The sequence below is a fragment of the Ranitomeya imitator genome, chromosome 3, assembly GCF_032444005.1.
Source record: "Ranitomeya imitator isolate aRanImi1 chromosome 3, aRanImi1.pri, whole genome shotgun sequence".
Lineage (NCBI taxonomy): Eukaryota > Metazoa > Chordata > Amphibia > Anura > Dendrobatidae > Ranitomeya > Ranitomeya imitator.
The window spans coordinates 390,388,442-390,415,785 of record NC_091284.1 but is presented as its reverse complement, the minus strand read 5'-3'; positions in this window follow the sequence as shown (position 1 = coordinate 390,415,785).

Genomic DNA, 27,344 nt, shown 5'->3' with positions numbered 1-27,344 from the left:
GTAATATGTGTTCAAGCATGTGGTAGTGTGTGGCGCATTTTTTGTGTGTATTTATATCCCCGTGTGTGGTGAGTATCCCATGTCGGGGCCCCACCTTAGCAACTGTATGGTATATACTCTTTGGCGCCATCGCTCTCATTCTTTAAGTCCCCCTTGTTCACATCTGGCAGCTGTCAATTTGCCTCCTACACTTTTCCTTTCATTTTTTCGTATTATGTAGATAGGGGCAAAATTGTTTGGTGAATTGGAAAGCGTGGGGTTAAAATTTCACCTCACAACATAGCCTATGATGCTCTCGGGGTCCAGACGTGTGACTGTGCAAAATTTTGTGGCTGTAGCTGCGACGCCTCCAACACTTTTCCTTTCACTTTTTCCCCATTATGTAGATAGGGGCAAAATTGTTTGGTGAATTGGAAAGCACGGGGTTAAAATTTCACCTCACAACATAGCCTATGACGCTCTCAGGGTCCAGACGTGTGACTGTGCAAAATTTTGTAGCTGTAGCTGCGACGACTCCAACACTTTTCCTTTCACTTTTTTCCCCATTATGTAGATAGGGGCAAAATTGTTTGGTGAATTGGAACGCGCGGGGTTAAAATTTCGCCTCACAACATAGCCTATGACGCTCTTGGGTTCCAGACGTGTGACTGTGCAAAATTTTGTTAAAAATAGATAAACACGGCACTCTGTGAGGATATGAGTTTTGGTGCTCGAGTAGGGTATCCAACCCTCAGTCACAAGTATTCAAGAATCACCCGGCACTCAAAAATTGTGAAAAGTTACAAATACAGTTTATTATTATCCAGACATAGAACCAGTATGTTGAACGTTTTCGGTCCCAGATGGACCTTCTTCAGAACAGTTCAATTTATCTGGAATGGAAGGATAATGCGTATGGCCAGTAGGGGGATCCCTCTGACAATGTACTGGCTATCACCACACTAAATGCGTGGAAAGCACGGGGTGCCCAGTGAAAGACAAAGGAGAGGACTAACGATTCTTTCGGTTCCAAAGTCTGTAGCGTGAAGATCCAATATGATTCTCGTTTCTTCAGCAACTTCGTCCTATTTTGTCCCCTACGATTGAGTTCAATTTGCTCCAGGACCTGGAACCTCAATTGGGCAACGTTTTCGGTCCCAGATGGACCTTCTTCAGAACAGTTCAATTTATCTGGAATGGAAGGATAATGCGTATGGCCAGTAGGGGGATCCCTCTGACAATGTACTGGCTATCACCACACTAAATGCAAGACAGCACGCTTCCCCTTGGCGACCTAGCACGCCACCAGTGCTGCTGCTTCACCACGTGCTGACCTCCGGATCTCTGTAGCGCCGCTGTGCACTACACACCCCAGATGTACACATGGCATTTAGTGTGGTGATAGCCAGTACATTGTCAGAGGGATCCCCCTACTGGCCATACGCATTATCCTTCCATTCCAGATAAATTGAACTGTTATGAAGAAGGTCCATCTGGGACCGAAAACGTTCAACATACTGGTTCTATGTCTGGATAATAATAAACTGTATTTGTAACTTTTCACAATTTTTGAGTGCCGGGTGATTCTTGAATACTTGTGCAAAATTTTGTGGCTGTAGCTGCGACGGTGCAGATGCCAATCCCGGACATACACACATACACACACACATACACACACACATTCAGCTTTATATATTAGACTAGCTGAAGAGCCCGGCGTTGCCTGGGCATAGTAGATATCTGTGGTTAGTTCTAGCACCTCACTTCTCTTATTTTCCCATCACGCCTCTCATTTTCCCAATCACATCTTTTATTTTCCCCCTCACATCTCTCATTTTCTCCCTCACACCTCTCATTTTCTCCCTCACTCCTCTCATTCCCCCCTAACACTTGTCATTTCAACCTCACATTTGTCATTTTCTGATCACTCCACTATTTTTCCTCACTCCTTTCATTTTGCACTCACACCTTTTCATTTTCACCTCACCCCTCTCATTTTCACCTCATCACCTCAGTATATACATGTTTGTCATCTCCCTTATATATAGTATACATCTGTATGTCATCTCCTGTATATAGTATATACCTGTATGTCATCTCCCCTGTATATAGTATATACCTGCTGTGAGTCATCTCCCCTATATATAGTATATACCTGAATGTCATCTCCTTCTATATATAGTATATATCTGTATGTCATCTCCTCCTGTATATAGTATATACCTGTGTGTCATCTCCCCTGTATATAGTATATATCTGAGTGTCATCTCCTCCTGCATATAGTATATTCCTGCATGTCATCTTCTATATATAGCATATACCTGTATGTCATCTCCTCCTGTATATAGTATATACCTGTGTGTCATCTCCCCTGTATATAGTATATATCTGAGTGTCATCTCCTCCTGCATATAGTATATACCTGCATGTCATCTTCTATATATAGCATATACCTGTATGTCATCTCCTCCTGTATATAGTATATACCTGTATGTCATCTCCTCCTGTATATATATGTACCTATATGTCATCTCCTCCTCTATATAGTATATACCTGTGTGTCATCTCTCCTGTATATAGTATATATCTGTGTGTCATCTCCCCTGTATATAGTATATACCTGTGTGTCATCTCCTCCTGTATTAGACCTCGTTCACACATTATTTGCTCAGTATTTTTACCTCAGTATTTGTAAGCTAAATTGGCAGCCCGATAAATCCCCAGCCAACAGGAAGCCCTCCCCCTGGCAGTATATATTAGCTCACACATACACATAATAGACAGGTCATGTGACTGACAGCTGCCGTATTTCCTATATGGTGCAATTGTTGTAGTTTGTCTGCTTATTAATCAGATTTTTATTTTTGAAGGATAATACCAGATTTGTGTGTGTTTTAGGCCGAGTTTCGTTTGTCAAGTTGTGTGTGTTGAGTTGCGTGTGGCGACATGCATGTAGCGACTTTTGTGAGATGAGTTTTGTGTAGCAACATGCGTGTAGCAACTTATTGTGTGTCGAGTTGCATGTGACAGGTTAGTGTAGCAAGTTGTGTTCAGCAAGTTTTGCGCATGGCGAGTTTTGCGCGTTGCGAGAATTGTGTGTGGTGCCTTTTAAGTATGTGCAAGTTTTGCGTGAGGCAACTTTTGCATGTGTTGCAACTTTTGTGCATGTGGCAATTTTTCCGCGTGTGCAAGTTTTGCGTGTGGCGAGTTTTTCATGAGGAGAATTTTGCACTTGTGGCGAGTTTTGCAAGAGCCTAGTTTTTGCATGTGGCGAGTTCTGCGCGTGGCGAGTTTTGAGTGGCGACTTTTGTGTTTTGACTTTTATGTGGCGAGGTTGGTGTATTTGTGGTGAAATGTGTGCTGAGGGTAATATGTGTTCAAGCACGTGGTAGTGTGTGGCGCATTTTGTGTGTGTTCATATCCCCGTGTGTGGTGAGTATCCCATGTCGAGGCCCCACCTTAGCAACTGTACGGTATATACTCTTTGGCACCATCGCTCTCATTCTTTAAGTCCCCCTTGTTCACATCTGGCAGCTGTCAATTTGCCTCCTACACTTTTCCTTTCATTATTTCCCATTATGTAGATAGGGGCAAAATTGTTTGGTGAATTGGAAAGCGCGGGGTTAAAATTTCATCTCACAACGAAGCCTATGACGCTCTCAGGGTCCAGACGTGTGACTGTGCAAAATTTTGTTGCTGTAGCTGCGACGCCTCCAACACTTTTCCTTTCACTTTTTTCCCCATTATGTAGATAGGGGCAAAATTGTTTGGTGAATTGGAACGCGCGGGGTTAAAATTTCACCTCACAACGAAGCCTATTACGCTCTCAGGGTCCAAACGTGTGACTGTGCAAAATTTTGTGGCTGTAGCTGCGACGCTTCCAACACTTTTCCTTTCACTTTTTCCCCATTATGTAGATAGGGGCAAAATTGTTTGGTGAATTGGAACGTGCGGGGTTAAAATTTAACCTCACAATATAGCCTATGACGCTCTCAGGGTGCAGATGTGTGACTGTGCAAAATTTTGTTTTTGTAGCTGCGACGCCTCCAACACTTTTCCTTTCACTTTTTTCCCCATTATGTAGATAGGGGCAAAATTGTTTGGTGAATTGGAAAGCGCGGGGTTAATATTTCACCTCACAACGTAGCCTATGACGCTCTCAGGGTCCAGACGTGTGACTGTGCAAAATTTTGTTGCTGTAGCTGCGACCCTTACAACACTTTTCCTTTCACTTTTTTCCCCATTATGTAGATAGGGGCAAAATTGTTTGGTGAATTGGAACGCGCGGGGTTAAAATTTCGCCTCACAATATAGCCTATGACGCTCTCGGGGTCCAGACGTGTGACTGTGCAAAATTTTGTGGCTGTAGCTGCGACGGTGCAGATGCCAATCCCGGACATACACACACACATACACACACACACACATTCAGCTTTATATAGTAGACTAGCTGAAGAGCCCGGCGTTGCCTGGGCATAGTAAATATCTGTGGTTAGTTATAGCACCTCACTTCTCTTATTTTCCCATCACGCCTCTCATTTTCCCAATCACATCTTTCATTTTCCCCCTCACATCTCTCATTTTCTTCCTCACTCCTCTTATTTTCCCCCTCACTCCTCTCATTCCCCCCTAACACTTGTCATTTCGACCTCACATCTGTCATTTTCCGATCACTCCACTATTTTCCCTCCCTCCTCTCATTTTGCACTCACACCTTTTCATTTTCACCTCACACCTCTCATTTTCACCTCAGTAAATACATGTTTGTCATCTCCCTTATATATAGTATACACCTGTATGTCATCTCCTGTATATAGTATATACCTGTATGTTATTTCCCCTGTATATAGTATATACCTGCTGTGTGTCATCTCCCCTGTATATAGTATATACCTGTATGTCATCTCCTCCTATATATAGTATATACCTGTATGTCATCTCCCCTGTATACAGGTATATATGTGTGTGTCATCTCCTCCTGTATATAGCATATATCTGTATGACATCTCCTCCTGTATATAGTATATACCTGTAGGTCATCTGCTCCTGTATATAGTATATATGTGTGTCATCTCCTCCTGTATATAGTATATACCTGTATGTCATCTCCTCCTATATATAGCATATACCTGTATGTCATCTCCTTCTGTATATAGTATATACCTGTAGGTCATCTGCTCCTTTATATAGTATATACCTGTTTTTCATCTCCTCCTGTATGTAGTATATACCTGTATGTCATCTCCTCCTGTATATAGTATGTACCTGTATGTCATCTCCTCCTGTATATAGTATATACCTGTGTGTCATCTCCCCTGTACATAGTATATATCTGTATGTCATCTCCTCCTGTATTAGACCTCATTCACACGTTATTTGGTCAGTATTTTTACCTCAGTATTTGTAAGCTAAATTGGCAGCCTGATAAATCCCCAGCCAACAGGAAGCCCCTCCCCCCTGGCAGTATATATTAGCTCACATATACACATAATAGACAGGTCATGTGACTGACAGCTGCCGTATTTCCTATATGGTACATTTGTTGCTCTTGTAGTTTGTCTACTTATTAATCTGATTTTTATTTTTGAAGGATAATACCAGACTTGTGTGTGTTTTAGGGCGAGTTTCGTTTGTCAAGTTGTGTGTGTTGAGTTGCGTGTGGCGACATGCATGTAGCGACTTTTGTGAGATGAGTTTTGTGTGGCGACATGCGTGTAGCAACTTTTTGTGTCGAGTTGCATGTGACAGGTTAGTGTAGTAAGTTGTGTGCAGCAGTTTTGCGCATGGCGAGTTTTGCGTGTGGCGAGTTTTATGTGTGGTGCCTTTTGAGTATGTGCAAGTTTTGTGTGAGGCAACTTTTGCATGTGTTGCAACTTTTGTTCATGTAGCAATTTTTCCACATGTGCAAGTTTTGCGTGTGGCGAGTTTTCCATGAGGTGAGTTTTGCACGTGTGGCGAGTTTTGCATGTGGTGAGTTTTGCGCGTGGCGAGTTTTGAGCGGCGACTTTTGTGTTTCGACTTTTATGTGGCGAGGTTGGTGTATGTGTGGTGAAATGTGTGCTGAGGGTGGTATATGTGCAGTGGCGTAAATACAAAGTGAGGGGCCCCGATGCAAACTTTCAAATGGGGCCCCCTCCGCGCCAAAATATTTCCCACCGAAATTCACATTTTCCCTATTCATTTCGCACACTATAGTTGTATTGCAATGTTGTATAGTCTGACCTAATACTGACTGCCCTGTACTCGCTGAGAAAAATGATTTTATAACTAACATGTCCCTATAGTAATATGTCCTCCCTCGCTCTAATTCCAAGCGCACTCCCGGCGTTTGAAATTTGTGTGCTGTTTCTTCCTGGTATGACGCTGCAGTGCGTCATTTCCGGACCTGTGCAGTGTGGGGGTGTATTCGGCGTACTGGTCGGCTCCGGAGCATGCGCACTGCACATTCTGATGCTGGCGAGTACCCGCAATACTCCCCCACAGTGCACATGCTGGGCTCTGCCCACAGCCGTGTACAGCCCATACACACACGGCTTTGCTCCGAGAACCCGTACACACACGGCTCTGCTCCGTACACCTTGTACACACGTGGCTCTGCTCCGTACACCTTGTACACACGTGGCTCTGCTCCGTACACCTTGTACACACGCGGCTCTGCTCTGTACACCTTGTACACACGCGGCTCTGCTCCGTACACCTTGTACACACGCGGCTCCGCTCCGTACACCTTGTACACACGCGGCTCTGCTCCGTACACCTTGTACACACGCGGCTCTGCTCCCTACACCTTGTACACACGCGGCTCTGCTCCGTACACCTTGTACACACCCGGCTCTGCTCCGTACACCTTGTACACACGCGGCTCTGCTCCGTACACCTTGTACACACGCGGCTCTGCTCCGTACACCTCGTACACACGTGGCTCTGCTCCTTACACCTCGTACACACGCAGCTCCGCTCCTTACACCTTGTACACACGCAGCTCCGCCCCATACACCTCACACACACGCTTCTCCGCTCCGTCCACCCCGTCCACACGCGGCTCCGCTCTATACACCTCTTAAACACGCAGCACCACTCCATACACCTCATACATACACGAATCCGCTCATCTCTTTCACCCTCGGCTCAGCTTTGTAGACCTCGTACACACCTGACTCTGCTCCGTACACCTCGTACACATTGCTCCACCAAACACATACACGGCTCCACTCTGTACACCTTGTACACACACGGCTCTGTTACATAAACATCCCCTCATTCAGCACCATGACAATCAAGCACAGCAGAGTCCTGCATAGTGCATACACTGAGGCCACTGATCATGTGACCCCTGACTCCTCCCCTCCTGTGACCTCATCACAGGTCTGTGCACATAGAACAGGTAGGTGTGTGTGTGTGTGTGTCAGGTGTAAGCAGCACATCACGCACCAGCTGCTGCCTTCTTCCATCTCTCCAGCTTCAGTCAGTGACAGCCCAGCCGTTATGCTAGGTCACATGTCCTTCACGGACACGCCCACTCGCCACACACTGCTGAAAGTCTGGGGAAGCTGTGGGCGTGGCCAGCAGGATGCGTGTGTGACTTGTCTCCTAGTCCTTTGTTTCCCCTGCTACTTGTTTGCTGGACTGCGCGGGCCCTGAAAGCACTGCGGGCCCCGTCGCAGTCGCAACCCCTGCGACCGCAGTTGTTACGCCCCTGTATATGTGTTCAAGCATGTGGTAGTGTGTGGCACATTTTGTGTTTGTGTTCATATCCCCGTGTGTGGTGAGTATTCCTTGTCGGGGCCCCACCTTAGCAACTGTACGGTATATACTCTTTGGCGCCATCGCTCTCACTCTTTAAGTCACCCCCGTTGTTCACATCTGGCAGCTGTCAATTTGCCTCCAACACTTTTCCTTTCACTTTTTCTCCATTATGTAGATAGGGGCAAAATTGTTTGGTGAATTGGAAAGCGCGGGGTTAAAATTTCACCTCACAATATAGCCTATGACGCTCTCGGGGTCCAGACGTGTGACTGTGAAAATTTTGTGGCTGTAGCTGCGTTGGTGCAGATGCCAATCCCGGACATACACACATACACACATTCAGCTTTATATATTAGATTGCACCCTCACACTCAAAGATTTAAACATTTAGGTTGTATTTACAACCCCTGGCAAAAATTATGGAATCCCCGGCCTTGCAAGATGTTCATTCAGTTGTTTAATTTTGTAGAAAAAAAAGCAGATCGCAGACATGGCACAAAACTAAAGTCATTTCAAATGGCAACTTTCTGGCTTTAAGAAACACTAAAAGAAATCAAGAAGAAAAATTTTGGTAGTCAGTAATGGTTACTTTTTTTAAACCAAGCATAGGGGAAAAATTATGCAATCACTCAATTCTGAGGAAACAATTATGGAATCACCCTGTAAATTTTCATACCCAAAAACAACACCTGCATCAAATTAGATCAGCTCGTTAGTCTGCTTCTAAAAAGGAGTGATCACACTGGAGGAGAGAAGGTTTTTCCACCAACATAGAAGAGGATTCTTTACTGTTAGGGCAGTGAGAATCTGGAATTGCTTGCCTGAGGAGGTGGTGATGGCGAACTCAGTCGAGCGGTTCAAGAGAGGCCTGGATGTCTTCCTGGAGCAGAACAATATTGTATCATACAATTAGGTTCTGTAGAAGGACGTAGATCGGGGGATTTATTATGATGGAATATAGGCTGAACTGGATGGACAAATGTCTTTTTTCGGCCTTACTAACTATGTTACTATGTTACTATGTTACTATGTTACACCTTGGAGAGCTGTTGCACCAAGTGGACTGACATGAATCATGGCTCCAACAGGAGAGATGTCAATTGAAACAAAGGAGAGGATTATCAAACTCTTAAAAGAAGGTAAATTATCACGCAATGTTGCAAAAGATGTCGGTTGTTCACAGTCAGCTGTGTCTAAAATCTGGACCAAATACAAACAACATGGGAAGGTTGTTAAAGGCAAACATACTGGTAGACCAAGGAAGACATCAGAACGTCAAGACCGGAAACTTCAAGCAATATGTCTCCAAAACAGGAAATGCACAACAAAACAAATGAGGAACGAATGGGTGGAAACTGGAGTCAACATCTGCGATCGAACTGTAAGAAACCACCTAAAGGAAATGGGATTTACATACAGAAAAGCCATCATTAACACCTAAACAGAAAAAACAAGGTTACAATGGGCTAAGGAAAAGCAATCGTAGACTGTGGATGAAAGTCATTTTCAGTGATGAATCACAAATCTGCATTGGGCAAGGTGTTGATGCTGGAACTTTTGCTTGGTACCGTTCCAATGAGATTTATAAAGATGACTGCCTGAAGTGAACATGCAAATTTCCACAGTCATTGATGATATGGGGCTGCATGTCAGGTAAAGGTACTGGGGAGATGGCTGTCATTACATCTTCAATAAATGCACAAGTTTATGTTGATATTTTGGACACTTTTCTTATCCCAAAGAATGTTTGGGGATGATAAAATCCTTTTTCAAGATGATAATGCATCCTGCCTTAGAGCAAAAACTGTGAAAACATTCCTTGAAAAAAGACACATAAGGTCAATGTCATGGCGTACAAATAGTCTGGATCTCCAATTGAAAATTTTTGGTGGAATTTGAAGAAAATGGTCCATGACAAGGCTCCAACCTGCAAAGCTGATCTGTCAACAGCAATCAGAGAAAGTTGGAGGCAGATTGATGAATAGTACTGTTTGACACTCATTAAGTCCAAGCCTCAGAGATTGCAAGTTGTTATAAAAGCCAGAGGTGGCGCAACAAAATACTAGTGATGTTTTGGAGTGTTTTTTTGTTTGTTTGTTTCTCATGATTCCATAATTTTTTCCCCAGAATTCAGTGATTCCATAATTTTTCCCTTATGCTTCGTTAAAAAAAGTAACCATTACTGACTATCACATTTTTTGTTCTTGATTTCTTTTAGTGTTTCTTAAAGTCAGAAAGTTGCCATTTGAAATGACTTTAGTTTTGTGCCATGCATGTAATCCGCTTTTTTCTACAAAATTAAACAACTGAATGAACATCCTCCAAGGCCGGTGATTCCATAATTTTTGCCAGGGGTTGTACATGCGCTGAGTTCAGACCATAAAACGAGCGTGATTGACAATATTGAAGACCTTTGGCTCTTGTTTCCCGGCCTCTTTACACTGGCTGAGGAAGAATGATGGGGACAGAACGATTATTAGTAGATGAATCTGTCCACATACAGTATCATGTTATCAGCAGCATATTTTCAGTTTTTTCCAGGTGATGTGCTGCTCAGAATATTGATTTCTATTCCGCCATAAACAATCCAATCAGCTAATGCATGATCACCATTTTGATAATTCATTTGGGCGATTGCCAACATATATACACCTATGAACTCTCGTCTGCTATGCCGATATTTATAAATATGTATACACAAATATAGCACACACGCATGTATAGAAAGAGCACTTACATATACATATATGTCTTCACATATACAGGTGCTTCTCACAAAATTAGAATATCATCAAAAAGTTAATTTATTTCAGTTCTTCAATACAAAAAGTCAAGCTCATATATTATATAGAGTCATTACAGAGTGATCTATTTAACCCTCTTCTGACATCTGACGTACTATCCCGTCGAGGTGGGGTGGGCCCGTATGACTACCAACGGGATAGTACGTCATAGCGATCGGCCGCGCTCACGGGGGGAGCGCGGCCGATCACGGCCGGGTGTCAGCTGACTATCGCAGCTGACATCCGGCACAAATATAAAAAAAAATATTCACATGTGTAAAAAAATTTAAAAAAATTCCCCAAAAAATTCCTCCCCCCCAAAAAAATATTGTTCCTATAAATACATTTCTTTATCTAAATTTAAAAAAAAAACAATAAAAATACACATATTTGGTATCGCCACGTCCGTAACGACCCCACCTATAAAACTGTCCCACTAGTTAACCCCTTCAGTGAACGCGGTAAAAAAAAAAAACGAGGCAAAAAACAACGCTTTATTATCATACTGCCAAACAAAAAGTGGAATAACACGCCATCAAAAAGACCGAAATAAATAACCATGGTACCGCTGAAAACGTCATCTTGTCCTGCAAAAATCGAGCCACCATACAGCATCATCAGCGAAAAATTAAAAAAAGTTATAGTCCTCAGAATAAAGCGATGCAAAAATAATTATTTTTTCTATAAAATAGTTTTTATCGTATAAAAGCGCCAAAGCATAAAAAAATATAAATGAGGTATCGCTGTAATCGTACTGACCCGACGAATAAAACTGCTTTATCCATTTTACCAAACGCGGAACGGTATAAACGCCTCCCCCAAAAGAAATTCATGAATAGCTGGTTTTTGGTCATTCTGCCTCGCAAAAATAGGAATAAAAAGCGATCAAAAATTGTCACGTGCCCGTGTTACCAATAAAAACGTCAACTCGTCCCGCAAAAAACAAGACCTCACATGACTCTGTGGACCAAAATATAGAAAAATTATAGCTCTCAAAATGTGGTAACGCAAAAAATATTTTTTTCAATAAAAAGCGTCTTTCAGTGTGTGACAGCTGCCAATCATAAAAATCCGCTAAATAACCCAGTATAGAAGCAAATCAAACCCCCCTTCATCACCCCTTTAGTTAGGGAAAAATTAAAACATTTTAAAAAATGTATTTATTTCCATTTTCCCATTAGGGTTAGGGCTAGGGTTAGGGTTGGGGTTAGGGTTAGGGCTAGGGTTAGGGTTAGGGCTAGGGTTAGGGTTAGGGCTAAGGTTAGGGTTAGGGTTGGGGCTAGGGTTAAAGCTACAGTTAGGGTTGGGGCTAAAGTTAGGGTTAGGGTTGGGGCTAACATTAGGGTTAGGGTTGGGGCTAACGTTAGGGTTAGGGTTTGGATTACATTTACGGTTGGGAATAGGGTTGGGATTAGGGTTAGGGGTGTGTTTAGGGTTACCATTGAGATTAGGGTTAGGGATGTGTTTGGATTAGGGTTTCAGTTATAATTGGGGGGTTTCCACTGTTTAGGCACATCAATGGCTCTCCAAACGTGACATGGCGTCCCATCTCAATTCCAGCTAATTCTGAGTTGAAAAAGTAAAACAGTGCTCCTTCCCTTCCGAGCTCTCCCATGTGCCCACACAGGGGTTTACCCCAACATATGGAGTATCAGCGTACTCAGGACACATTGGACAACAACTTTTGGGGTCCAATTTTTCCTGATACCCTTGGGAAAATACAAAACTGGGGGCTAAAAAATAATTTTTGAGGAAAAAAAAGGATTTTTTATTTTCACGGCTCTGCGTTATAAACTGTAGTGAAACACTTGGGGTTCAAAATTCTCACAACAAATCTAGATAAGTTCCTTGGGGGGTCTAGTTTCCAATATTGGGTCACTTGTGGGGGGTTTCTACTGTTTAGGTACATTAGGGGCTCTGCAAACGCAATGTGATGCCTGCAGACCATTCCATCTAAGTCTGCCTTCCAAATGGTGCTCCTTCCCTTCCGAGGTCTCCCATGCGCCCAAACAGTGGTCACCCCCCACATATGGGGTATCAATGTACTCAGGACAAATTGGACAACAACTTTTGGGGTCCAATTTCTCCTGTTACCCTTGGGAAAATACAAAACCGGGGGCTAAAAAATAATTTTTGTGGAAAGAAAAAGATTTTTTATTTTCACGGCTCTGCCTTATAAACTGTAGTGAAACACTTGGGGGTTCAAAGCTCTCACAACACACCTAGATGAGTTCCTTAGGGGGTCTACTTTCCAAAATGGTGTTATTTGTGGGGGTTTCAATATTTAGGCACATCAGTGGCTCTCTAAACGCAACCTGGCATCCCATCTCAATTCCAGTCAATTTTGCATTGAAAAGTCAAATGGCGCTCCTTCCCTTCCGAGCTCTGCCATGCGCCCAAACAGTGGTTTACCCCCACATATAGGGTATCATCGTACTCAGGACAAATTGTACAACAACTTTTGGGGTCCAATTTGTTCTCTTACCCTTGGGAAAATAAAAGATTGGGGGCGAAAAATCATTTTTGTGAAAAAATATGATTTTTTATTTATACGGCTCTGCATTATAAACTTCTGTGAAGCACTGTTAGGTGTCGAGTTCTCGCTTCTGCACAAGGGGAATCTCGAGCCATCTCCGCTCCGGTCTCCCATTCTTCTCCAGCCACAGTGGAGTCTGCTCAGCAGAGACGTTGTTCCCAGCGTCTTGATCAGTCTCACTCTGTACAAAGAGTTACTGCTGCTTTTCCTGCTTCTGCCATTGAAGTCAGTCTTGGGCAGCGGCGAGCAGATGCTTTTGGGGCTAAGTCCTGCTTTTCTCTCTCTGAGCATGCCCAGGGCAAGATCTTCCTTTGGAGATCGAGGGTCACATGTTCAGGTACTGCAGCACATCCCATTGGTCCTCCAGGAAGGTCCTGAAAGGGCAAAACTTCGATAGCAGCTTCCCATTGGACCTTTACTGGAAGGTCCTGAACGTGCTGCAACTGTATAAGCTACGCATGACCGCACGGCCATGCGCTAGTATAGACTTGATAATGTGTGTGTGTTGATGGATGTATGTCGATGGATGAAAGCTCCTAAATCATTCCCATTCCTAGTGTTGTTGACTGGTCGCGAATGAAGGATTGCTATCTAGCGCCCGACTTAGCCATCAGCACGTAAACACACAATACAGCGTCTTATTGCTGTGACTGCCAGTGTGGCGCCGTGCGCTTTCACAGCACTTTCCTGACCCAAGCCTGGGTGGTTAGTGGCGTTCGCCAGTGTGGCACTGCATGCACTCTCGTGCTTCTATTGGTGTCACACTAACACCCCAGTAGCGGTGTCCAGCGCATGAGGTCTATGTACTCAAATCCTGTGTCTTGGGATTGAGTGCTGAGACTCCTTGCTTGCGCTCTTGGTACAGTACCGCGGCTGTCATGATTCCAATGGCAGGGAATCACAAATGGACAAGCACCAACGAGCTCTAGGGTGATGGAACCTGAGCTGACCGCGACCCTAAACCTGAACACACAAATAACAATAGCCGGGGAACGTGCCTACGTTGATCCTAGACGTCTCGCACCAGCCGAAGATCTAACTTCCCCTATTAGAAGAAACACAGACCTCTCTTGCCTCCAGAGAAATACCCCACAGAAATAGCAGCCCCCCACATATAATGACGGTGAAATGAGAGGAAGGCACATACACAGTATGAAATCAGATTCAGCAAAATGAGGCCCGCTAAAACTAGATAGCAGAGGATACAAAAGTAAACTGCGCGGTCAGCAAAAAACCCTTCAAAAAACCATCCTGTAATTACTTGAACTCATGTTCCAACTCATGGAACATGAGGAGCAATTACAGCCCGCTAGAGCAACCAGCAGCAAAGAAACAATTATATGCAAGCTGGACAAGACAAAAATAAATCAAAACGTGGAACAAGAAAATCAAAAACTTAGCTTGTCCTGAAGATTACTGAAGCCAGAAGCTGAGGTAACAAAACACTCTGATAACCTTGATAGCCGGCGGGGAAATGACAAGAAAGCCCGGTTAAATAGGAAACTCCCAAATCCTAATAGAACAGGTGGACACTAGAGACAGCAGAACACAAATCACCCAGTACCATCAGTAACCACCAGAGGGAGCCCAAAAACAGAACTCACAACAGTACCCCCCCTTGAGGAGGGGTCACCGAACCCTCACGAGAACCACCAGGGCGACCAGGATGAGCCCTATGAAAAGCGCGGACCAAATCATCAGCATGAACATCAGAGGCAACCACTCAAGAATTATCCTCCTGACCATAACCCTTCCACTTGACCAAATATTGGAGTTTCCGTCTGGAAACACGAGAATCCAAGATCTTCTCCACAACATACTCCAATTCTCCCTCCACCAGCACCGGAGCAGGAGGCTCAGGCGAAGGAACAACAGGTACCTCATACCTCCGCAACAACGACCGATGGAACACATTATGAATAGCAAACGATGCCGGGAGATCCAAACGAAACGACACAGGGTTAATAATTTCCAAGATCCTATAAGGACCGATGAACCGAGGCTTGAACTTAGGAGAAGAGACCTTCATAGGAACAAAACGAGAAGACAACCACACCAAGTCCCCAACACGAAGTCGAGGACCCACGCGGCGACGGCGATTAGCAAACTGCTGAGCCTTCTCCTGGGACAACTTCAAATTGTCCACCACATGACTCCAAATCTGATGCAACCTATCCACCACCATGTCCACTCCAGGACAATCAGAAGGCTCCACCTGACCAGAGGAAAAACGAGGATGAAACCCCGAATTACAAAAGAAAGGAGAAACCAAGGTAGCAGAACTAGCCCGATTATTAAGGGCAAACTCGGCCAGCGGCAAAAAGGTAACCCAGTCATCCTGATCAGCAGAAACAAAACACCTCAAATAAGTTTCCAAGGTCTGATTAGTTCGCTCCGTCTGGCCATTCGTCTGAGGGTGGAATGCAGACGAAAAGGACAAATCAATGCCCATCTTAGCACAGAACGTCCGCCAAAATCTAGACACAAACTGGGATCCCCTGTCAGAAACGATGTTCTCCGGAATCCCATGCAAACGAACCACGTTCTGGAAAAACAGAGGGACCAACTCAGAGGAGGAAGGCAACTTAGGCAAGGGTACAAGATGAACCATTTTAGAAAAGCGGTCACACACAACCCAGATGACGGACATTTTTTGAGAGACAGGGAGATCCGAAATACAGTCCATGGAAATGTGCGTCCAAGGCCTCTTCGGGATAGGCAAAGGTGACAACAATCCACTGGCTCGAGAACAGCAAGGCTTAGCCCGAGCACAAACCTCACAAGACTGCACAAAAGAACGCACATCCCAAGACAAGGAAGGCCACCAAAAAGACCTGGCCACCAAGTCTCTAGTACCAAATATTCCAGGATGACCTGCCAACGCAGAAGAATGGACCTCAGAGATGACTCTACTGGTCCAGCTATCCGGAACAAACAGTCTCTCAGGCGGACAACGATCAGGTTTACCCGCCTGAAACTCCTGCAAAGCACGTCGCAAGTCTGGCAATACGGCCGACAAAATCACCCCATCCCTAAGGATACCAGTGGGCTCAGAATTTCCAGGGGAGTCAGGCACAAAACTCCTAGAAAGAGCATCCGCCTTCACATTCTTTGAACCTGGCAGGTATGAAACCGCAAAATTGAAATGAGAGAAAAACAGTGACCAACGAGCCTGTCTAGGATTCAGACGCCTGGCAGACTCAAGGTAAATCAGATTTTTGTGATCAGTCAAGACCACCACACGATGTCTAGCACCCTCCAGCCAATGACGCCACTCCTCAAATGCCCACTTCATGGCCAAAAGTTCCCGATTACCCACATCATAATTCCGCTCAGCGGGCGAAAATTTTCTAGAAAAGAACGCACATGGCTTCATCACCGAGCAATCGGAGCTTCTCTGTGACAAAACCGCCCCCGCTCCAATCTCGGAAGCATCAACCTCAACTTGGAAAGGAAGCGAAACATCAGGCTGACGCAACACAGGAGCAGAAGAAAACCGGCGTTTAAGTTCCTGAAAGGACTCCACAGCCGCAGGAGACCAATCAGCAACATCAGCACCCTTCTTAGTCAAATCCGTCAAAGGCTTAACAACACTAGAAAAATTAGATATAAAACGACGATAGAAATTAGCAAAGCCCAAGAACTTCTGCAAACTCTTAAGAGATGCAGGCTGCGTCCAGTCACAAATAGCCCGAACCTTGACGGGATCCATCTCAATAGTAGAAGGGGAAAAAATATACCCCAAGAAAGAAATCTTCTGGACTCCAAAGAGACACTTTGAGCCCTTTACAAACAAGGAATTAGCCCGCAGGACCTGAAACACCTTCCTGACCTGCTGAACATGAGACTCCCAGTCATCAGAAAAAACCAAGATATCATCCAAATACACAATCATAAATTTATCCAGATATTCACGGAAAATATCGTGCATAAAGGACTGGAAGACTGAAGGAGCATTAGAAAGTCCGAAAGGCATTACCAAATACTCAAAATGGCCCTCAGGCGTATTAAATGCGGTTTTCCACTCATCACCTTGCTTTATTCGTATAAGATTATACGCACCCCGGAGATCAATCTTAGTGAACCATTTAGCCCCCTTAATGCGAGCAAACAAATCAGTCAACAAAGGCAAAGGATACTGATATTTTACGGTAATCTTATTCAAAAGACGATAATCTATACAAGGTCTCAAGGACCCATCTTTCTTGGCCACGAAAAAAAAACCTGCTCCCAAAGGGGACGAAGATGGACGGATATGTCCCTTTTCCAAGGACTCCTTAACATAATCCCGCATAGCAGTATGCTCTGGCACTGACAGATTGAACAAACGACCTTTAGGAAATTTACTACCAGGAATTAAATCTATAGCACAATCGCAATCCCTGTGAGGAGGAATCGAACTGAGCTTAGGCTCCTCAAAAACATCCCAATAATCCGACAAAAATACAGGAACCTCAGAAGGAGTAGATGAAGCGATAGAAATCGGAGGTGCATCATCATGAACCCCCTGACATCCCCAGCTTAACACAGACATTGTTTTCCAGTCAAGGACTGGATTATGAGTTTGTAACCATGGCAGACCAAGTACTAGAACATCATGTAAATTATACAACACCAGGAAGCGAATCACCTCCTGATGAACGGGAGTCATACGCATGGTCACTTGTGTCCAGTACTGAGGTTTATTCATAGCTAAAGGTGTAGAGTCAATTCCCTTCAAAGGAATAGGGACTTCCAGAGGCTCAAGACTAAACCCACATCGCTTGGCAAATTACCAATCCATAAGACTCAGGGCAGCGCCTGAATCTACATAGGCATCGACGGAAATGGATGATAATGAGCAAATCAGAGTCACAGACAGAATGAACTTAGACTGTAACGTACTAATGGCAACAGACTTATCAACCTTTTTTGTGCGTTTAGAGCATGCTGATATAACATGAGCTGAATCACCACAATAAAAGCACAACCCATTTTTCCGCCTATAGTTTTGCCGTTCACTTCTAGACTGAACTCTATCACATTGCATTGTCTCAAGTGCCTGTTCAGAAGACACCGCCAAATGGTGCACAGGTTTGCGCTCCCGTAAACGCCGATCAATCTGAATAGCCATAGTCATAGACTCATTCAGACCCGTAGGCGCAGGGAACCCCACCATAACATCTTTAATGGCCTCAGAAAGGCCATCTCTGAACTTTGCAGCCAGGGCGCACTCATTCCACTGAGTAAGCACTGACCATTTCCGAAATTTTTGACAATATATTTCTGCTTCATCTTGCCCCTGAGAGAGAGCTAATAAAGCTTTTTCAGCCTGAATCTCTTGGTTAGGTTCCTCATAGAGCAAACCCAATGCCAGAAAAAACGCATCCACATTAAGCAACGCAGGATCCCCTGGTGCCAATGCAAATGCCCAATTTTGAGGGTCACCCCGCAGGAAAGATATAATAATCTTAACCTGCTGAGCAGGGTCTCCAGAAGAGCGAGATTTCAAAGAAAGGAACAGCTTGCAATTGTTCCTAAAATTCAGAAAACTAGATCTATCTCCAGCAAAGAACTCTGGAATAGGAATTCTAGGTTCAGACATAGGAGCATGTACAACAAAATCTTGTATATTTTGAACCTTAGCAGCAAGATTATTCAAGCTGGAAGCTAAACTCTGGATGTCCATGATAAACAGCTAAGGTCAGAGCCATTCAAGGATTAAGAGGAGGAAAAAAAAAATAAAAATCAGCCAGGCTGCAATTAGGGCTAGGCAGCAACCTCAGAGGAGAGAAAAAAAAAAAAAACTTCCTCAGACTACTTTTCCTCCTACTTCAGCCCAAACATTTTGTGGCCGGCTATACTGTCATGATTCCAATGGCAGGGAATCACAAAAGGACAAGCACCAACGAGCTCTAGGGTGATGGAACCTGAGCTGACCGCGACCCTAAACCTGAACACACAAATAACAATAGCCGGGGAACGTGCCTACGTTGATCCTAGACGTCTCGCACCAGCCGAAGATCTAACTTCCCCTATTAGAAGAAACACAGACCTCTCTTGCCTCCAGAGAAATACCCCACAGAAATAGCAGCCCCCCACATATAATGACGGTGAAATGAGAGGAAGGCACATACACAGTATGAAATCAGATTCAGCAAAATGAGGCCCGCTAAAACTAGAAAGCAGAGGATACAAAAGTAAACTGCGCGGTCAGCAAAAAACCCTTCAAAAAACCATCCTGTAATTACTTGAACTCATGTTCCAACTCATGGAACATGAGGAGCAATTACAGCCCGCTAGAGCAACCAGCAGCAAAGAAACAATTATATGCAAGCTGGACAAGACAAAAATAAATCAAAACGTGGAACAAGAAAATCAAAAACTTAGCTTGTCCTGAAGATTACTGAAGCCAGAAGCTGAGGTAATAAAACACTCTGATAACCTTGATAGCCGGCGGGGAAATGACAAGAAAGCCCGGTTAAATAGGAAACTCCCAAATCCTAATAGAACAGGTGGACACCAGAGACAGCAGAACACAAATCACCCAGTACCATCAGTAACCACCAGAGGGAGCCCAAAAACAGAACTCACAACACGCGGCCCTGTGACGCAACAGGGTTCGCTTCCTTCACACAGGGTGAGGTTAACCCGTGTGTGTATTCACTTTGTACCGCCATATAGTCCGTCATTAGTTGGCAGCAGGTTCCATCTCTGCATGGTGGACCCCGGGCTGCGAACGCACCATACTCTATCTGCCTTATTATTTGATGCGTTCCGCTAGCCCTAACATTATACTAGCGCCAGGGTCTGGCTAGTAATGACGGACAAAAAGCAATCCTTGCGGTATATCCAGCAGCTGGAGGGTAGGTTGGCGGCTCTCGAGAGCTCAACCTCAGCTGTGGATGTTACCGCAGTTGCTGTACAGACTGCTAGCGTGGCTGCAGCAAACTTGTCCATTGCCACCTCTGTTCCGACATTATCTCTCCTCCCGCTGCCAGAAAAATTTTCTGGTGATAGCAAATTTTGTAGGGGATTCGTGAGTCAGTGCTCTATTCACCTCGAGCTCCTGGCTGCACGTTTTCCCACAGAGCGGGCTAAGGTGGGATTTATAGTGTCTCTCTTTATTGGACAGGGCGTTGGAATGGGCTACGCCGCTGTGGGAGCGTGGCGATCATGTGGTGCAGAGTGCTCCGCTGTTCCTGAGCACTCTGAAACAGGTCTTTTTAGGACCTCGAGTCACCCATGATACTGCGCTCCAACTGCTGGCAATAACTCAGGGTGAGTCCTTGGTCAGTCAGTTTGCCGTCCAATTCCGCACTTTAGCTTCTGAGCTGGAGTGGTCGGATAAAGCCCTTATCCCCATATTTTGGAGGGGCCTGGCTGATCACGTTAAGGACGCTCTGGCCACTAGGGAGATTCCTGCCACACTGGAGGAGTTAATAACTGTCTCTACTCGAATTGACCTCCATTTTAACGAGCGGAGGTTAGAGCGAGCCCAGTGTAAGCAGAGGTTTCTGCTCGCTCCTACCTTCGCCAAACCTCTGGAATCTCCGGTCCTGGACCCTGAGTCACATGAGGCCATGGAAGTGTCACAAGCGGGATCTAAGTCCCGGACCGCTTGTGCACTCAAGGTCTGTCATGTTTGCCAGCAGTCAGGACATCTAGCCACCAGATGTCCTCAGCGGTAGAGGAAACGTCAGCGTCTAGTGGTAGTAGGTGGAGGTACACTAGACACGGCGATGTTTGCCTCCAAATTGTCCTTTAAGGGGACAATTATTATAGGCTCATTCTCCCACTCAGTAGAGCTCTGCGTGGATTCTGGGGCGGAGGGCAATTTTATGTCTTCTGCCTTCACCCAACGTCACGCAATACCCCTGGTTATGCTAGCTCAACCAGTAACGGTACGAGTGGTGAATGGGTCGACACTGCCCTCACAGATAACACACCAGACCATACCTTTTACTCTGTCCATGTCGCCATCTCATCAGGAGATTATATCTCTGCTCGTCATTCCTGAGGGAATTGATGAGGTCCTGTTGGGAATACCTTGGCTACGGTACCACTCTCCTCATATCGAGTGGTCCTCAGGCAGAATTCTGGGATGGGGCGAATCTTGTGGGGGTAGGTGTCAGAGGGAGTGCGTTCAGGTTGCTACTACAGAGGTACCCGCAGATCTATCCTCTCTCCCCAGGCAGTATTGGTCTTATTCAGACGTGTTCTCCAAAAAGGCGGCGGAGACCCTTCCGCCCCATCGCCCCTATGACTGTCCTATTGATCTCTTGCCTGGTGCTGAGCCTCCCCGGGGTCGAGTCTATCCGTTATCTTTCCCGGAGACGGAGGCAATGTCACAGTACATCCAGGAAAATCTGGCAAGAGGATTCATTAGGAAGTCAGTGTCACCTGCTGGGGCAGGGTTCTTCTTCGTGCAGAAGAAGAATGGGGAATTGCATCCATGCATAGACTACAGGGGTTTTAACGCCATCACTGTTAAGAATAAGTATCCTTTGCCCTTGATATCTGAGCTCTTCGATAGGCTCCGGGGAGCAAGGGTATTTACTAAATTAGATCTGCGGGGTGCTTACAACCTGATTCGCATCCGTGAGGGGGACGAATGGAAGACGGCTTTTAACACCAGGGATGGGCATTATGAGTATCTGGTGATGCCCTTCGGGCTCTGTAATGCCCCAGCCGTTTTCCAAGACTTTGTGAACGACATCTTCCGGGATATGCTTTCCACCTCGGTCGTAGTCTATCTGGATGATATTCTCATCTACTCTCCAGATATTGACTCCCACCGGAGAGATGTTTGCAAAGTCTTCGACCTCCTACGGGCAAACTCCCTCTATGCCAAGTTGGAGAAGTGTATGTTCGAGCAGGAGTCCTTACCTTTCCTAGGCTATATCATCTCTGCCCAGGGATTGGCTATGGATCCTGCCAAACTACAGGCTGTGATGGACTGGCAAGAACCCCATTCTCTTAAAGCGGTGCAGCGCTTTATGGGGTTCATTAATTATTATCGCCAGTTCATTCCACACTTCTCAACTTTGGTAGTTCCCTTGGTTGCCCTCACCAAGAAGGGGGCAAATCCCAAATTGTGGTCTGAGGAGGTCTCCAAGGCCTTTAACTCCATAAAGACACACTTCGCTAGCGCTCCCATCCTACATCGCCCCGATGTTGATAAGCCATTTGTCATGGAGGTGGATGCCTCTTCTGTTGGTGCTGGAGCAGTCCTCTTCCAAAAGGATGCTCAAGGTCGGAAGCATCCTTGCTTCTTCTTTTCTAAGACCTTCTCACCAGCAGAGAGGAATTATTCCATCGGGGACAGGGAGTTGCTAGCCATGAAGTTGGCTTTTTCGGAGTGGAGACATCTCTTGGAGGGAGCTCGTTTTCCCTTCCAAGTCTTCACAGACCATAAAAATTTGGTGTACCTGCAGACAGCCCAGCGGTTGAATTCTCGCCAGGCCAGATGGTCCTTATTCTTCTCCCGGTTTCATTTCACCCTCCATTTTCTCTCTGGGGAGAAGAATATTCGGGCCGACGCTCTCTCTCGTTCCGTTATCTGTGGAGGAGGAAGAGGAGCCTCGGCTTATTGCCCCCACCGAGAGCTTGAGAACTGTGGCCCCGGTTTCGCTAGAGTCTGTGCCTCCGGGCAAGACTTTTGTACCATCCAGTTTGCGACCGGAGGTTCTCTCTTGGGCACACTCGTCCAGGGTGGGTGGACATTTTGGTTCCAAAAGGACATCTGAGTTACTGGCGAGGACATATTGGTGGCCGCATATGGCTCGTGATGTCGCAGAATATGTTCGGGCGTGTGTCTCTTGCGCCAAGAACAAATCCCCTCGGCAACGGCCAGCTGGTTTGCTTTACCCTCTGCCGGTGGCGGACAGGCCCTGGGAGATGGTCGGGATAGACTTTGTGGTGGGCTTACCCAAGTCTCGTAACTGCACCATTATCTGGGTGATCACCGACCATTTTTCCAAAATGGTGCACTTGGTGCCTCTTCCACGGCTACCTTCTGCACGGGCTTTGGCTGTCTTGTTCATCAAACATGTCTTTCGCCTACACGGTATGCCAGACAAAATTGTTAGTGACCGGGGTCCCCAGTTTGCGTCTCGATTCTGGAGAGAGCTTTGTCGTCTACTCAGTATTGAGTTGAATCTTTCTTCAGTATATCATCCCGAGATGAATGGGTTGGTAGAGAGGGCCAACCAGACCTTGGTCACATATTTACGACATTTTGTTTCTGCCAGGCAGGATGACTGGGCATCCTTGCTACCGTGGGCAGAGTTTGTGCTTAGCAACGCCGTAGCCGACTCCACCGGTCAGACTCCATTCCTCCTAAATTACGGCCAGCATCCGCGTGTTCCTGTGCCCATGCCTGTGCCTTCCGCTGATTCCAGGGTGGCAGACTGGGCTGTGGAGGCACGGGACATTTGGGACCGCACTCAGGATGCCATCCGGGTCTCCAAGGAGAGAATGAGGTCCTCCGCCGATGCTCATCGGCGCCCTGCTCCGACCCTTGCTCCTGGCGACTTAGTGTGGCTCTCCGCCCGTAACATCAGGCTGCGTGTTGAGTCCACTAAGTTTGCACCTCACTACTTGGGTCCCTTCAAGGTCCTTGAACAGGTTAACCCTGTGGTCTACCGTCTGGCCCTTCCTCCATTCTTGGGTATCACTGACACCTTTCATGTGTCCCTCTTGAAACCCGTATACATGTCCCGGTTTTCCGAGTCATCTGCCGAGACATCGGGTTCGTCTACGAACGATTATGAGGTTAACGCTATTTTGGGGTGCAAGGTGGTACGTGGCAAGAAGTTCTATCTGGTGGATTGGAAGGGTTATGGCCCAGAGGACAGGTCCTGGGAGCCTGCTGAGAACATTCGGGCCCCACAGCTCATTGCTGCCTTTGAGCGTAGCGAGGTCCAAGGAGGGGGGGTCCTAGGAGGGGGGTAATGTTAGGTGTCGAGTTCCCGCTTCTGCACAAGGGGAATCTCGAGCCATCTCCGCTGCAGTCTCCCATTCTCCTCCAGCCGCAGTGGAGTCTGCTCAGCAGAGACGTCGTTCCCAGCGTCTTGCTCAGTCTCACTCTGTACAAAGAGTTACTGCTGCTTTTCCTGCTTCTGCCATTGAAGTCAGTCTTGGGCAGCGGCGAGCAGATGCTTTTGGGGCTAAGTCCTGCTTTTCTCTCTCTGAGCATGCCCAGGGCAAGATCTTCCTTTGGAGATCGAGGGTCACATGTTCAGGTACTGCAGCACATCCCATTGGTCCTCCAGGAAGGTCCTGAAAGGGCAAAACTTCGATAGCAGCATCCCATTGGACCTTTACTGGAAGGTCCTGAACGTGCTGCAAAAATATAAGCTACGCATGACCGCACGGCCATGCGCTAGTATAGACTTGATAATGTGTGTGTGTTGATGGATGTATGTCGATGGATGAAAGCTCCTAAATCATTCCCATTCCTAGTGTTGTTGACTGGTCGCGAATGAAGGATTGCTATCTAGCGCCCGACTTAGCCATCAGCACGTAAACACACAATACAGCGTCTTATTGCTGTGACTGCCAGTGCGGCGCCGTGCGCTTTCACAGCACTTTCCTGACCCAAGCCTGGGTGGTTAGTGGCGTTCGCCAGTGCGGCACTGCATGCACTCTCGTGCTTCTATTGGTGTCACACTGACACCCCAGTAGCGGTGTCCAGCGCATGAGGTCTATGTACTCAAATCCTGTGTCTTGGGATTGAGTGCTGAGACTCCTTGCGCTCTTGGTGCGGTACCGTGGCCCTGTGACACAACAGGGTTCGCTTCCTTCACACAGGGTGAGGTTAACCCATGTGTGTATTCACTTTGTACCGCCATATAGTCTGTCATTACTTGGCAGCAGGTTCCATCTCTGCATGGTGGACCCCGGGCTGCGAACGCACCATACTCTATCTGCCTTATTATTTGGTGCGTTCCGCTAGCCCTAACAAGCACTTGGTGGGTCAAAGTGCTCACCACACATCTAGATAAGTTCCTTAGGGGGTCTACTTTCCAAAATGGTGTCAATTGTGGGGGGTTTCAATGTTTAGGCACATCAGGGGCTCTCCAAACGCAACATGGCGTCCCATCTCAATTCCAGTCAATTTTGCATTGAAAAGTCAAATGGCGCTCCTTCGCTTCCGAGCTCTGCCATGCACCCAAACAGTGGTTATCCCCCACATGTGGGGTATCAGCGTACTCAGAACAAATTGTACAACAACCTTTGTGGTCCATTTTCTCCTGTTACCCTTGGAAAAATAAAGCAAATTGGAGCTGAATTAAATTTTTTGTGAAAAAAAGTTAAATGTTCATTTTTATTTAAACATTCTAAAAATTCCTGTGAAACACCTGAAGGGTTAATAAACTTATTGAATGTGGTTTTGAGCACCTTGAGGGGTGCAGTTTTTAGAATGATGTCACACTTGGTTATTTTCTATCACATAGACCCCTCAAAATGACTTCAAATGAGATGTGGTCCCTAAAAAAAAATGGTGTTGTAAAAATGAGAAATTGCTGGTCAACTTTTAACCCTTATATTCCCTAACAAAAAAAAATTTTGGTTCCAAAAATGTGCTGATATAAAGTAAACATGTGGGAAATGTTACTTATTAAGTATTTTGTGTGACATATCTCTGTGATTTAATTGCATAAAAATTCAAAGTTGGAAAATTGTGAAATTTTCAAAATTTTCGCCAAATTTCCATTTGTTTCATAAATAAACGCAGGTAATATCAAAGAAATTTTACCACTATCATGAAGTACAATATGTCACGAGAAAACATTGTCAGAATCACTGGGATCGGTTGAATCGTTCCAGAGTTATAACCTCATAAAAGGACAGAGGTCAGAATTGTAAAAATTGGCCTGGTCATTAACGTGCAAACCACCCTTGGGGGTAAAGGGGTTAAAGTGTTTATTTCTGTTAATGTTGATGATTAGGGCTTGCAGCCAATGAAAACCCAAAAGCCATTATCTCAGTAAATTAGAATACTTGATAACACCATCAGCTTGAAAAATGATTTTAACCCCTTGAGGACCAAGCCACTTTGTAGGTTAATGACCAGCCCTTAATTTTGAAATCTGACCACTGTCACTTTATGTGTTTATAACTCTGGAATGCGTCACTGGATCCTGCTGATTCTGTTTTTTTGTGACATATTGTACTTTATGATAGTGGTAAAATTTATTCGATATTACTTACTTTTATTTGTGAAATAAATGTTAATTTGGCAAAAATTTTGAAAACTTCACAATTTTCAAGCTTTTAATTTTTATGCCCCTAAATCAAAGCATTATGTCACACAAAATAGTTAATAAATGACCTTTTCCACATTCTACTTTACATCAGCACAATGTAAACGACTGGGGAATTAATGAAATGCAAGGGGCGGAGCTTCAGTGACTAGCGATGCCTTAACCGAAGCTGCGCCCCCTGGTGGCATGAACTCATATGAACTCTGTAGCGTGGGAACGTTTCTGAATATTTTCCCATGCTCCGCCCCCTGCATTTCATTAATTCCCCAATCATTTACATTCAGGAGCAGTCACATTAGCAGCTCTCCCAGTTGTAAATGTAAATTCCCCAGATATGGATTACTGTGTGGGACTTGACTGTATGGCGGACAGGTAAGGGATATTGTTGCTTTTTTATTTTGGAATTATTTACAGGAGAACTAGGGCTTTGCTTGGATTGAGCGTGCAATAAAGATATCCAAAACCTGTGTGTTTCATTAAAATACTTTTTTCTTTGTGTGTGTGTTTTATTAACTCTTTCACAACTGTGAGATTAGTAATGGATAGGTGTCTTATTGACACCTCTCCATTACTAAGCCAGCTTAATGTCACCTTACAATAGCAAGGTGACATTAACCCCTTATTACTCCATATGCCAATGCCACAGGGCAGTGGGAAGAAGCAGGCAAAGCTCCAGAATTGGCTCATTTAATAGATACACCTTTTCTGGGCAGCTATGGGCTACTTTTTTAAGGCTGGGGGGCCCATAGCCATGGACCCTTACCAGCCATAGAATAGCGCAGCCCGCACATGTGAGTTTTGCCAAGTTGGTTGGAAAATATAGGGGGGACCGCACGTCGGTTTTTCTTTCATCCCTTCTCCCCTGCTCGCGCTGCTTTCGGCCAAGCAGGGGAGAGCAAATGACATTTGGCTTCAGCACCACACACAGGGGACAGCAGCTTACTGTAGTGCTGCTTCCCGGCACATGTGCCACACAGATGTATCACATGAGCACACGGACATGGATATCTCCAGTACCGATTTTTCCGGTACCGGAAATATCTGGACTTG